This window comes from Vicugna pacos, chromosome 2 (assembly GCF_048564905.1).
Source record: "Vicugna pacos chromosome 2, VicPac4, whole genome shotgun sequence".
Classification (NCBI taxonomy): Eukaryota; Metazoa; Chordata; class Mammalia; order Artiodactyla; family Camelidae; genus Vicugna; species Vicugna pacos.
Genome location: NC_132988.1, coordinates 23,693,690 through 23,709,352, shown reverse-complemented (window position 1 = coordinate 23,709,352; position 15,663 = coordinate 23,693,690).

Genomic DNA, 15,663 nt, shown 5'->3' with positions numbered 1-15,663 from the left:
GCAGATTCCCCCCATACTGCAAAAGCTAGCCTCCTTTTCACTGCTGATCTGCAGTTCCAATTATCCATGATTTACTTTTATGACTTACTTCTCTGTAAAGATTCTTGCTTCTTTGGGGGCAATAGTGACTGAGTACCACCCATTCCAGTCCTTGGCTATGATAACTGAGCAGCCACCACCGGTCCTGGCTTCTGGATTCCATGGTTATCCTGCTTACTCTATGGCTTCTGAATCCTTGGCCCACCCAGCTTGATCCTGGGCTATGAAATAACATTGTGGTCCCCTACCTGTGGCAGGAAAAGTGGTTTTCTCAGCATTTCTGCCACTTTTTTATAGTCTCCCTACAGCCACTGTCCCTAGGAGGCGATGTTTCTCATCTCCAAGATAAGCCAGTTAAACACTACTACTTACAAGAATATATTGCACAGGGACAGAGTAATGTTTGTCCTTTCATTGTTGCCAACTCTTTCATAAATGGCACACCCATTCAGCTAGTAAAAGTATAAAAATAGGGTTTGTTAAGAAAAAATAATTAATGAAGTAGCAGAGCACACGCTGACCTCCAGTCCTTATTTTTTTCCAGAGAGGAATACTTAGACTGGATAGAGTTAGACTGTATGCACCATGGCAAATATTCCAATAGAGAAAAACTTGATCTTCGAAATGCCCTATCATTTATAAGGAAGAGGATCAAGGAACATCTATATAGCAATGGAAGGCTCCTGGTGGAGAAGTTTCCTCAATAACTTATAATTCCCTGTTCTGCTATTGGTCCAACTCTCTGTTAAATTGCCAGAAATGGGAAGAAATGAGCCTCAGGACCATCCATATTTGTTTTGTCTCCTAAAGGTATCTTGGTCTGATTTTTTTTTTTTTAGGTTTTTTGGGGGGGGCAGGGGGATGAGGGGTAATTAGGTTTGACACCGAGATGCAGGACTTGCAAAGAAGTTGTAAGAAAACCAGTCATATACTCTTACTTAATCACACACTTCTAATCTAAAAGTTCCTAGAAACTTAAGTTGGAATTCAAAGAGGATTTATTTGAAAAGAGTTTCTCTACGAGTCTCACCACTCCAAAGAATACAGAGTTTACTATACCTCCTGAACTCAAGCCCAGTGAAAGGGCTTCCAAACTATTCAGTAGAAATCTTGGTCCAACATCTCTGTTATTTGTGAGATGATCAATAAACTACTGTCTGAGCCATTCCTTAGAAATTTAAATGGATAGAGGGGCTGGCTGAGGGTCTTCAAAAGAGCAGAACAGAAGCCACAGTTTTAGAATTTCATTTTCAGCATTAGCAAGGAGAGAGAACTAGTATTTCCTTGGACCAAATATGGGCCCTAATTAGATGAAAGAGCTGGTATGGGATCATGTTGGATACTTCAAGACAAACACCCAGATAAAAGTAAAAGCAAAACAACAACAACAACAACAACATCAAAACCTCAGCAAAAATAAGCTGAAGTTGATAATGGATGCATAGCCATTGAAGAACAAATAAGGAACCAGGGGAAACAGCGATATATTTACTCTTTCAAGGAAACCATAGTTGACCAATTCACTGAGATTGGGGGACGGCAGATGGGAACATTTTCAACAGAAAAACAGAACCACCTGATGAGAGTCTACTAGGGTCAGAAAAGGATAATTCCAGAACAGTGCCACATAGGTACAGCTGCTCCTGTCCCTTTCCTTCCTTTTCTTTTCCAGGACCAGAAGTCATGGCTAACTGAGTAGAAAGGTTGGAACTGACAAAGCAGAGTGAGAAGAGCCTGACCTTGCCAGCCCTGTGACAGACTGACCTGGTTCCAAAAGTGGAGACTCGAGTGGAATTTGAACTTCTATAACTGTTGCACTGAACCAGGCATATCGACTCCTCAACCGAATCTGTTTTCTGAGTTTAAGCAGTCAAAGAACTTTCTTATACTTAATATTCACAAAAAAAGACAAAGTACTCTTTTCATCTAGTTAGGAGAAGAACTGGAATCACAAAATCTAAAGTGGCAGTGGAAGAAAAAAGATTCTTTATGTTCACATTTCATGAATTATGTTTGTTCAACTATATATTATATACAATTATATAATTATATATTTTACTATATTATAATGTATCAAAATAATAAAACATTTAAAAGGTAAGTTTTTAAAATGTCTTTTAAACCTTACATCATGTTTAGACTTTGGTTATTGCTAATGTTAGAGTCAGCACTTTGACTAACATTGACTATGACACTCTTTGCAAAGCACGTGGCTTATTAACACTTTGGATTCCACTTGTGCATGGAAACGTTACAGATCTCCCATCTAACATTTCATTATATGCTATTTTTCATCCTAGATTAGAAAAAAGAAATTTGAATCTTGAGAGTAAGATTAAATTTTAAAAAAATATTTACATTTCTAAAATAAATTGCTATGTAATGGAACTGCCAAGCTTTAAATCATCCATGTGAAACTGACTATATTCAGAAACATTCTAATGGAAAATGTAGCGAAGGAAAGGGAGGGAAAAGGAAAAACTAATGAGCCATGGTTTAGTAAGACATCTGTACTATTTTTTTCTCTGTTTGGGCTTTTCCATTGTCAGTTTGATTAATGGGATGTCTTTAAATGTATCTCCTTTTGGATATCTTATATCTCAACAAGTCCATTTCATGTTCTTGCCACAAACATTTCCAGCAGATTTCTTCTAACATGTCAGAATGACAGATAAGTTTCCATAGTCAGCCTTATAGAGAGCTCATTATTTTTTCAAACTAGTGCAATTGCCTTGAAGTTCCCCAAAGCAAAGGACCTTGTGATTTCCAAACCCATGCTGAATAAAAGTGTCCATTTCTGGGCTTAAAATAAGAGTTCAAGTCACTAGTCAAGGTCAACTACTGATTTTTGTAAATAGTCATGAAAATCTTCTGAGTTCGTAGGACCTAAGTATTTTAAATATCTTAAATATATCAAATGGACTTTCAAGTTTTAATGTAATCTATCTGTGATTTTATTCATATGATTTGGCTAGTAACAGTAGAAAAACAGATCTTCTGAAATTTACTTAATTCAGTGTGAAAATGTTTTCCTGATTGAAAGTTTGAATAAAGCAGCATTTCTATAATATACAATTGCAATAAAAAGCTCCAATTTTTATTCCAAAAAACCTTTATAAAATATGAACATGTTTATGTCCTTTCCTTTTAAAGACACTCAACTAGACTGTAAGGTTGAACCATCTCTCCTAAAATTATTTTTTTGTCAAATATTTGTTAAAAATGCATGTGGATGTTTATGAAGAGTTTAACCTGTCACAGAATAACCTAACAAAGATAAAATAATGTGCAGTATCTATAAATCAGTTACATAATATCTTAAATAGCCTCAGAAGTTGACACTGAAAATATGCAAGAGTTCAGGATTTCATCAAGTTCTAAGGTTTTTAGACTCAAAGAAAGGACACTGATACTGTTTTAAGAGAAAACACTGTAAATAATCCCATCATGTGAATAACTTGGTAAGAGCTGCAGACTGAGGAGAAAATGCCAATTAGGTGATGTTAGTAGGTTATGATTTTTTTAGCCCAGGATATTACAATTCTAAAAAGGAGCTCAGTGTGACAGCTAGGCAGTTGAGAAGCAACTACAGATACTTCCAGCCTTAGGCCAAAATTTCTGTTGACATGATTTATCTGGATTCCTCTGTGTCCTTTTTAGTGTGTACACACCTTTTAACTCTGGAGAGGAAACCAGTTACAGTAAAGTTTAAAATAAAACCCTAGTATTTATAGTTTTGTTTTATGAAGGAACCTGTTCCTTTAAAATAATTATTTTACATATTTGAATATATGTTAGATAATGTGGCCTATTGGAGTGGCAAAGAGGAATTTTCAACAGAGTAAAATCCTGACTATCATACAAATACAAAATGGACACTGTCAAAGATTCTATTTAACTTACTAATTGCTGATGGAACCCACAAGATGTTAAAACTGGCTCAAATAAGAATTCGCTTTGCTGACCTTTCTATTCTCTATCAGACAAAAACTCATTTGTATTATCATCTGCAGGAGTGATTTGTGTTTCGATGGTCAACAAACATGAACTGTTATCAGTTTCTACAATGTAACTTCTATCTCTATCAAGTTGTAAATCAATTAATCAAAAGTGCACCCCCACTATGGAACCTTATAGTGTCTAGAAAGTCCAGTTGACATGGCCCAGAACTCCATAGCCAGTAATTTCTCATGTCTTTTCCAAACATTTGACATTTTTCTGACAAGAATTAGAATCCTGTAACTTTAAGTTCTAATATGTAGTAAAGTAACTAGCTTGGATTTGTGATTATAAATAAAGATATTTATAGTCAATTTTCAAACTTCAAGGAGACTTTAAGCTTCATTCTATTTAAGTTTAATTTATTACATTTCTAAGTATTCCTTAAATATGCAGAAAGGTATTTAAAAACTGAACTAAACTGACTATTAAAGTTATGAATGAAGTTTAAAATATTGGAAAATGTTTAAATATAATTTTAAATGAGACCAGACATGACTCAATGTTCAAATGAAAATAATTACTAAAATCTGAGTTTTATAAAATATAGTAATATTTCCACACTGAACTTAAAAGCATAAAAAAGAATTAGGTTTGGAACTGTAGCTTTATGTATCTGTATATTAAATATATAAATGATAAACCCATGAGATCTTTTCTGCATACAAACTCTACCCAAAACTTAATACATAAGCAAAAATACCATCTTATGCCTCCCTCTTAACATGTTTTTCATTTTGCTATTGCATTCCTTTTCTTGTTAACTAAAATGCTATATATACCGAGGAAGTCAAACATCAACAATATGTCAATATTTTAACATCTCATACTAAAAGATACTCCTCATAATTAGAAGGCAGAATCTTTTCTGTGGTGGGTTAATTTTTCACATATGTCATATTTCTCTTTTTCTATGTATTTCAAGTACAGTATAAACATTTTAAAATTCTTCCCTCTAGACTTCTTTTAATCTTCTTCCTATCATTCCAAATTACTTAATAAAGATACTACTAAAAGCAAACATGGGACAAATATCTGGTTATGCACACTTCATAAACTCATCAGAAATCTTTGCCTCAGTTTCTGAGCCAATGCAAGTTACCAATTCATGCTTTAGCCAGGTGCATTCGATTTAAAGAGTTCAACAATAATTTATGTTTTAATAACTTTGAATTATGAGTTACTGGAATAATTGATCTTTTCCCCCATTTGCTTGGCCCATTTAGGTATTTTTTTCAGTGTAATTTAATGCTAAAATCCACTAGCAAATTCCAGGAAGTTATTTTGTGGGTGTCAACTGACTGATTCTAAGGTTTCTATGGAGAGGCAAAAGACTTAGACTATTCAACACAGTATTGAAGGAGAAGATCAAAGTTGGAAGACTGACACTACCTGATGTCATGACTTATTATAAGGCTACAATTCAATTATAGATCAATGGAACAGAACAGAGAGCCTAGAAATGGCCGCTCACGCATACAGTCAACCACTCCTTGACAAAAGAGCTAAGGCAATACAATGGGGCAAAGATAATCTCTTCAACAATTTGTGCTGTAACAACTGGACATTCACATTTAAAAAAAAAAGAACCTAGACACAGATCTAACACTCTTCACAAAACTTAACTCAAAATGGATCATAGACCTAAATGTAAAATGCAAAATTATAAAGTGCCTAGAAGATAACATAGGAGAAAACCTAGATGACCTTAAGCATGGTGATGATTTTTTAGATATAACACCAAGGGCACAGTCTAGAAAGAAAAAACTGATCAACTGGATTTCATTAATATTATAAACTTCTGCTCTGTAAAAGATAATATCAAGAAAGAAGAAAACAAGCCTTATACTGAAAGAAAATCTTTGCAAAAGACACATCTCATAAAGAACTATTATCTGTAATATACAAAGAACTCTTAAAACTCAACAATAAGAAAATAACCAACCCAAATTAAAAAAAGTCAAAGACCTAAACAGAAACACCACAAAGAAGATATACAGATGGCAAATAAGCATATTAAAAGATGCTCAACATCATATATCATCAGGGAAATGCAAATTACAACAGTGAGATGCCACTACACACCTATCACAACGGTCAACATCTGGAACACTGACACCACCAAATGCTGGTGAAGATGTGGAACTATAGGAACTCTCATTCATTAATTGTGGAAATATAAAATAGTATAGCTATTGTAGAGGACAGTCTGGCCATTTCTTACAAAACTAATCACACCCTCATCTTATGATCCAGCAATCTATTTACCTAAAGAAGTTGAAAACTATGCCCCCCACAAAAATCTGTACACGGATGTTTATAGTCATTTTATTCATAATTGCCAAAACTTGGAAGCAACCAGGATGACCTACAATAGGTGAATGGATAAATAATCTACTGTATATCCAGACGATAGAATATTACTCCATTCCATAAGAGAAAATGCGCTATCGAGCCATGAAACTTCCTCTATCAAGACAGAGGAAACTTAAATGCATATTATAAGTGGAAGAAGTGAATCTGAAAGGGCTACATAGTAATGTATGGTTCTAACTATCTGACATTCTGGAAAAAGCAAAACTAGAGAGACAGTAAAAAGATCAATGGTAGGGGGGAGGGTATAGCTTGGTGGTAGAGTGCATGCTTAGCGTACACGAGGTCCTCGGTTCAATTCCCAGTACCTCCATTAAAAAAATAAATGAATAAGCCTATTTATAAAAAAAAAAAAATCAATGATAGCCAGGGGTTGGGGGTAGGGGGCAGGATGACTAGGAAGATCATAGGAGTTTTTAGGACAGTGAAGATACTCTGCATGTTACTTTAATGGTGGATACATGTCGTGATACATTTGTCCAAACCCAAATGTACAGCACCAAGAATCCTAATGTAAGCTGTGAACTGTAGGTGATGACGTGTCAGTGCAGGTTCACTGAGTGCACCAAATGTAATAGTCTGGTGTTGGTTATTGATAACGGGGAAGGCTATGCATGTGTGGGGACAGGGAACATATGGGAAATCTCCCTACCTCCCTCTACATTTTGCTATGAACCTAAAGCTGCTCTAAAAATTAAAACAAACAAACAAACAAAAAATACTAAGATGAATTCAAAGATTCACTTTTGGTGTTTTATAGGAAAAGAATTATTCAATAGTCACTGTTAAACTACATACAAAAAGAAATGAATGCATTTTTAAAGACAGTCTGTTTCATAGTCAATTGAGAATCAATTAGGTGAGTGAGTAGTTTCCTAAAAACAAGTTTTAGTGCCACTATAATTCATTATATATTTTTAAGCTTTTTATCAGGAAAGTTCATTTCTTCCCAGGAGAAGATCATGAACTACATCACACAAAAAGGTTTTATCCCAGAAAAGGTTTACAATATCATCTTTCTTGGGGCTTTGAAAAGTCATGTCTTATTACACATGATGTGCATGTATGTTACTTGAACTCAAGTCTCCAGAATATCTTAACTGTTCATTACAGCATGTGAAATTCATTAGAAAAATTATTTTGCAGGATCTTCTTTAGGGAGTACTATTACAAGTCCTCCAAATGAAAATGATTAATATTTAATTTCTGAACAAAATCTGGCAATCCTTGAAAAATAACAAAAAGAATATATTAAGTTCTATCCTAATTATTAAAACTAATTAAATATCAGTGGGACTGCTTGTTTAAATATTTAAACTAATTGCTAGTATGCATTTTGTGATTATTCTAATACTAAAATGTAAGTACGTGTGTAAGAAACTTTATCCAGCAAGGAGAGGAGACACTTTAGTAGACAAATAAGAGGAGGCAGTCTCAGAATTTTAGGCTGCCTTGCTATTCTTTTCTATGAAAAGACAGATACTCCATTATTGATGGCATTTTCCATTATGATATCTCATCTGGATTTCACAGAGAAAGGGTCACTTTGATGAAATAATAAAGCAGAGAAAGCAGAGTGGATTAAAATATTTATTTTTGTTTTAAAGTTCAGCATGTTACTTCGGTAAAAATATACACAAAGTTGAATGTGACTGTGACTATGCAATGTGTGTTTCTCACCAGCACAAGAAGAGGCATGAAGTGTTGAATGCTATGTCCCTGTTGAATATTGTACTATTTTGAAATTTTAGTAGACAAGTTTACAATGAAAAAAACACCCTACAGATAATAAATTTGAAGGGGAGCAATCTTTTTGTATTCTGCAAGATTTTTGGATAAGAGTATGTAGAATATTTTTAATATAGGACACACATATTTATTCATTTTATATGGTTCTTACTAAATGGTTACCTAATTTATCATAGTGTTCAAAGCTCATATTCATTGAGCTTTCAAGCAGTAATCACTGGTGTAGCAAATATACTGAAGGGTAACAAAAATTCAGTATAATTCAAGATACACAGTATAATAAATGAGAAGCCACTGTTTTATAAGTTTGAAAGATTAATAAATTAATCATTAATATGATCAGTAGTTAAATATAGTTACTATTAGATCACAGAGGAATACTTGTTTGTCACCATATTTTGATAATCTTAAATAGCTAAGTAACAATGTTAATAATTTAAATGTTACAACTTGATAGGTTTATTAAATTTACCAAAGTATAGAGGTAGGACACATTATGTTTGTTAGTCTTAAGAAGAATAAAAAAAATCATCAGAACAATTTCTTTAATCTCACTCAAGTAATAAATTTGATGTTAGATCTCCAAAATGTACTACAGACATTATACTGTGGACAATAGAAATAAAAATTGGTAATTTTAATTCATTCCTAATCTATAGAAGGCACTTAGGATGCCCCTAACACATCCAACAATCATGTGCAAATTATAAGAAGGTACAAATTTAAGAAGTATCCCCTCCTCAAGGGTGATGTAGTCCAGGGTCAGGGCATACATCTTGGCAAGCTGAACTAAGGTTAATTTGCCTCTTCTATGAATCCTTGCTGAATTATTTCTTTCTGTGAAAAATTTATACCAAGCATTGTTGGATAATAGCACTATCTTATTATATGTAAGGTAACATAGAACCCTGTCTTTCTCCCCGAAGAAATCATAAGCTCTCCAACGTCAGGGACTATAAAGGGTAGAAACTAATTGTTAAATGTACTGTACCATCTTCTACTGAGCATCTTTTTAAAATCTTACAAATATAATTGCTTCTATTTGTAGCGTTTCACAGTTCACTTAAGATTTTATATTCATTATTATATATAATCCCACAACAAGCTTCTGATGAAGGAAAATTGGGTGTGATTATTGCGCTCTTTAAAGGCTGCACAGCTGGTAAGCACAAGAACTAAGACTGCACTAAGACCTTTGAGACCTAGTCTGCTGGACTTCCTTTATAGCAACTTAGCAGGAAAGACCTGCTATCATTAAAACAATGAGACATCTGAAGGGTATTATTAAATAGTGGTTTAGCATAGAAACCTTATTAAACGTGAATCAGAGGCAGCTCTAAGTTTAAGAGACAAGGTGCCCCTAGATTCAGTCTTCACTTCCTGCTTCCTGAAGAATCATAAAAACAGTTGTGAAATGTGTCTGATGACTCTGATACAAAGCAATTTACCTACCAATTTTTAACTGAGAAATATTAATCCCTAGGTAGGGGGAGGGGCATATTCTTGAGGTAGCATTTTTGGAACTGCACTTGCTTGAGGATTTCGCATATTTAATGGAAAAAAAATGTTGGCCTGAAACATAGCAGGTGAGTTCCCATTTATAATCCTGCATGAAGCCCACCCTGACCCCAAGGGTGGGACAAAATAATGTCATGTCCTTTTTCCTGGGATGCAAGCCTCTTGAAGCCCAGGATTTCCTCCTACTTATCATTGCTCTTTTTCCACTAAGTCATTAACTAGCATTTGGAAGATACTTAATAAAATTTTGCTTAACTTATTGAATTTTAAATTACAAACATTTGCTTACTTTTAGCCAGTTTCAATCAAATTTTAATATTTGGCTCTTATTCACTGACTAAAATAGGCTTAATGATACTTGTTTTTCATGTTTATTATGTTTTTTGAAATTGAGAAGTGTGGATAGAACAATTAACTAAATACCTGAGAGGAAGAAAGCACCTTTGCAAAACACCTCTTTATATAAAAATGTGTGAGTTTAAACTTCAGTTTTCTGTTGTTCGATCTCAACCTGATATAATTACATTTAAACTTTATTTAATATTTATTTAACCTCTGTAAACACTACCCAAAGTCACTGGAATAGCTTTGATCTGGCCTTGGATCAGGAGTTCAAGAGATGGTTGGCTCAAAGTCCTTCTTAAGTACCTATACCTGCCTCCTCCCACTGCCACCACATGGCAAGGACAGTGGGCAGCACCTGGGGATTCATTAAATGAAAGAACCCAAAAGATGGAGTTTAACTGATTCAGTAAGAAAGTGTTCATATATGAACATGTGTGTGTGTGATTCACATACATACATATTTAATAATCTATTGACGTTTGTTTTCTAAATATATATAAACCATACTCTATACTGCTCATCACGAGATTTTTTTTAACAAATTTGGAGATTGTATATAAATTAACAAGACTAAAATATGTAAGAAACTTATAGTGAGAGTCAAAAGAAATAATGACAATTAATTTCATTCTGGAAAAATAGACACTGCCTCTCCATGACCCTACTCATTCCTGAACCATTGGCATTGGCAATGTTGCTTGTATGGCCTGGAATTCCTTCCCTTCTCATTTCTACTTATTCAAATTCTACTCATTCATCAAATTTCAACATATATATATTCTAATCCATGGAATCTTTCATAAAAACCAGATCCACACTCATCCTTTATGTCACATACAGATACTACCATGAGTAATGTTTAACTCTCTAAATATCTGTGTACAGTTTAGTTTTTTTTTTTTATCTTATACATCCATTTCATTTCTTGACTGCAAGTTACTGAACCAACTCTAGATAACTTCAGGAGACAAAGAACTTACATAATTAATGAAGCCTGTAGAATCAGGCCTGGGATAGAAGCAGGATCCAGGGATGCTTAGGAAACAGGAAAATAGTCCAGGTTGGTTCCAGAAACAGTCAGAATAAGATGTACTGTGTGTCTCTGCTGCTTTGTACCTCAACCTCAATGCCAAAAATAATGTCTTAATCTCCCTATGTATTTGCTTTCAATCCTTAAGATTCAAAGTCTCAGCACGTTATGTCTTTCTTTCCCAGCTGTTGGAAGAAGGAATATCTGTTTCTCAGTTTCAATATGGTGGCAGTGGAGCCTTGACTCTCAGCATAACTTACTTTATGAGAACGCCTCCTAAATGGAGAAAATGTTTAAATTTGAATAAGCTAAAATGCTTAGGGGTTGTCTACCATATTTTAAGTTATAAAATAAGCTCACTGAAGTTATAAGTTAATGGCTTTAATCATTGAACTCTAACAATAAACATTTGTAGTGTACACATGAACTGCAACATGAACTTTAGAGAATCCTAAAGAAGTATGTAACACGGTCCATGAACAAAAGACCCTCATAATCCGGAAAGAGAGATGAAATTTTTCTCATGGGAAACAGCTTGAAAAAAGGACTAAGGCAGCAATAAGCAAGTACATATGATGTATAGAGGCTCTCGCATGGGCGTTAAGAAAATATCATGTGACCAAAAGATTAATGTGGACTGTGTTTACCTCAAGATCCTGAGTATAAATTGATTTATACAGCCTGAACTCAAGGGCAAATAACATTCTCAAAGTAAAAATCTGATGAATAGTAATACTGTGAAGCAGTTTGATTTATACAACACTAATAAAAAGTCCCTTGACTGCATTGTTAAAATAGGTTTTATAATGCCAATTGCAGTGTTTCAACTGAATCTGTTATCTCTTTTAAAAAAAATTTCAGGCAGTAGACCTGATTTCATTTCCTTGAAAAACCCAATGAGTTTAGCATTTTGAAACTGACAGATTTAGTTCATTAATTCAGATGTCTGTGAGCATTTCCCACTGAACAACTTCCCTTCATAATGTATAACTGTTGCATTCTTTCTGTAAATAAGCTTGTAAAAAAGAGAAAGAAAAAAATCACCGAATGAGAAATTTTTCTGTCTTTCAGTAACTTCATTTTGAAAAAGAAAAAAAAAAAAGAAGAAAGCTTTGCAGAGATTCAAATAAAGATTTAAAGGTATTTTTATTACTTTTCCTAAAGGTTCTCTTAACATTATCATGTTATGTTGTAGTCTTTTTTGAGAAAGGTAATGTTTTGATACTGTAGTACTGAGCATAAAAGAAAGAAAACTTTCTTCTTGTGGGATCCCAATAGGAAACAAATTGAATGCTCAAATTATGATTATTCCAGCAGAATTTAACAAAGTATTAATAAAGAAGTGTAAAGAAATCGATAGAAGGAATGTCAGATCACAGGGCTGTCCCTATGTCCCTAAAGCTAGGCTGGAGGAGTCAAGGCTGCTATAGTTACCAGGAAGAGCTGCCTTGAGAGAATCTGTAACCTTCTTTCAAAAGGTCTCCATATCCCACTCCCCTTTTCTTTCGATTTGCTTCTTAGGTTCCCCATTGCCCAAACTCTTTTGGAAGCCAGTGACGTTGTCCACCCTACTCAGCCTTCCAGGAGCAGAGAACAAGGCAGAGAAGACTAGAGAGCTGACATGGAGGGGCAAATGGGATTGATCTAACACGCAGAATTTTGGAGTAGGTTCCTAGATTTTTAGTCTGTTTTCTGGCAAACAAACATAGAGCTAGGATTCTGCTAAACTAAAACCCAACATTATAAAGATCCATGGCAACCTCTCATAGCAGATTTTACTGAATAGTAAGAAAACAGAAAATCAAAATTGTAGGCATTAAGAGGTTAATAATGAGCCAAAGCATAACTTTCATCGCACTAATCGATTGCTTATTGTTAAAACAATGCAGAAGAACACCTGTACATTTCTTAGGAGTCTGACAGAGTTTTAAAGAAATTGGTCAAAGACTTTTTCCATAGAAAAATATTTTAAATGCAGGTAAATCTTGTTCCCTTATTCAAAATAACATTATATGTTCATTCAGTTACCACACAAGAAACATTTTAAAAAAGTCTACTATGTATTCAGTATCATGTGTTCCTAATCTTTGGAAGTTCAGTGTAGTCAATAGATTCTAATGGAAGGTAAGTATCTATGAACAAATTAAATTCACTTAAAATAAACTGACTTGATGAGACCTTCAGAGTATAAGTTCTTTTAAATCATCTACCCTTTGTAGGAAAATATGCCATTTCCTTCCTCTCTGTTTATTGCTGTTTTGATCTGTGCTGAAAAATCAGCATTTCAAGGATCAGCTATGTATATGGCTTTACTTTCTAAAAAATATATTGAGTTATTTGGTCTGCATAACATCAAAAGGTTGGAATATCCATCAAATTGCAAATTTCCTAAGGTCAGAAATCACATTCTCTGTTCCATCAGCAATTTCACACTTCCTTATTAGGGGCTACAAACAGAACAGTTACTAAGTCCACAGAGCTGTCGATCTCAAATTTCAGTTCAGCACTCATTTCAGGTCTCTGCTAGAGTGACTGACCTGCATTGTGCCTTATTTTTTCTCACATATGAAAATATTAAGTTCATCATTGCCAAATGTTTCATTATGATTCTATCTACCCTCTTGAAATGGTATTCAATTTTTCCACCTCTTATAGTATTCTACTAGAGAATCATTGCTGTTAAATTAGTTGAACTCACATCATTTTTACATATTTTAATGGCAAGAAATATTCCCAATTCAACAGCTTTAAAACAATATGGCTGAACTGTCTGCAGCCCAGAGAGTTCATCTACTACTGCATTTAGAACAGAGCTCAAACTGAATAATCTGCTCTCACAATTGAGATCTGAAAAGGAAGGCTGCAGTGAAATTCTGGGAATGTATCTAAGAACAAGTGAGCCAAACCAAGACCACAAGATTCCTCAGCTTAAATGTTATCTGCCTTACCTCTTTCAGATTCCTAAAATATTTTAAATGACACAGAAAATATGAAACCTTAAAAATCAGGCTCAAATACAACTTATTCCAGAAATTTGGGAGAATATTTACTTGTTATTAAAAAGTAGCACTGGTCTTAGCAAATCATAGCTTTGCCCTGGTAATATACACATGTAATATTATGGCACAGGCTCACAACCTGGCAAGTTGCCTCTACCTTAGATCTAGAATTTATACCAATCAGAAAAAAACAGGCAGTCATCTTAATCAGTTTTTTTTTTTTTTTGAGGCAGAGTTCTTCTCCACACCATTCTAGCTTTCTACATTAATTCTGAAACAGCTATACTAAGATCAAGTCGAATTCATCCCCAGGTCACAAGGTTGGTTTAACACATGCAAATCAATCAATGTGGTATACCACATCAACAAAAGAAAGGACAAAACCACATGATCATCTCAACAGATGCAGAAAAAGCATTTGATAAAATTCAACACCCATTCATGATAAAAACTCTTACCAAAGTGGGTAGGGAAAGAATGTTTCTCAACATAATAAAAACTACTTAGGACAAACCCACAGCCAACATAATACTCAATGGTGAAAGTTGAAAGCCTGAAACAGCTGGCCTTAAAGTCAACAGACCTGGAACAAACCACGTGGGAGTGGGGAGTAAGGAAAATGGGTGTTTGGGAAGGGATGTCGCCAGTGTCACACCACTTCCTGGGACAAATGATTCCAAAAAGTAAAGTGCAGTATTTTCGAGAAAATACAACCCTAATGATAACGAGTCTGGAGAGTGAAAGGTTTTATTTGTTTTTTGTTTTAGTGTCTTTTTAGAGTAATAGGGGTAGGAAAAATTACATTTCAAAAGAAAAGAATGTTTTCCAGAAATTGAGTGTTGGACTGAAACCTGAACAAATCAACCTAAATTCAGCTGTGGGGCTGGAGGAACCTGCAAACACCACCCAGACAACAGGGAGCCAAGGCAAGGACCTTCCAACCCTTTCCCTCCTAAGCAAAACTGAGTCTTATGGGAGGTTATCTCACTTTAGAATGAGGGAGGGAAAGAAGGAAAAAAGGAAAGGAGAAGGGGAGGGAGGAAGGAAGCAAGCAAGCAAGAAAAGAAAAGAAGGGAGGAAAAGGAAAGAAAGGAAAGAAGAAGTCCTTATGGCTGATGAACACTACAAAAAAAAAGAAGGCGGCCATGAAAACATCCTGAAGATTTATGAAAACTAAACACCTCTGAAAATATTCTACTGCTGTATCCAGAGAAAAATTTCAGGAAAGCATTTGCCATTCCAAAAAATATGCAAGAAGATACAGCATGTATGAAATCAGAATGAAGATCCATGAGACAATATTAGGTTGAAATGATGATAATAGTGGACTTGGAAGGAATTTCAAGGAATCTGAAAATTATAATTTTCTATGAAGATTCTCCAAAGCTGAATTTCTACCAAGGACACCCTGAATATACATGACTTCATTGGAAGCAATGACACAAAGAACAGCTATCGGAAGAAAGATCATCATTAAAAGCAATTTTCAGTGTGTACAGTACATTTATACATAAAATCTTGTGCTCATCTCAGATTATTTTCTTAGGAAATGTGCCCTTGTCGTAAGTAGCCTGAGCCTGCCACTTCTCCCTAGGTGTGTCACGTAAGGAC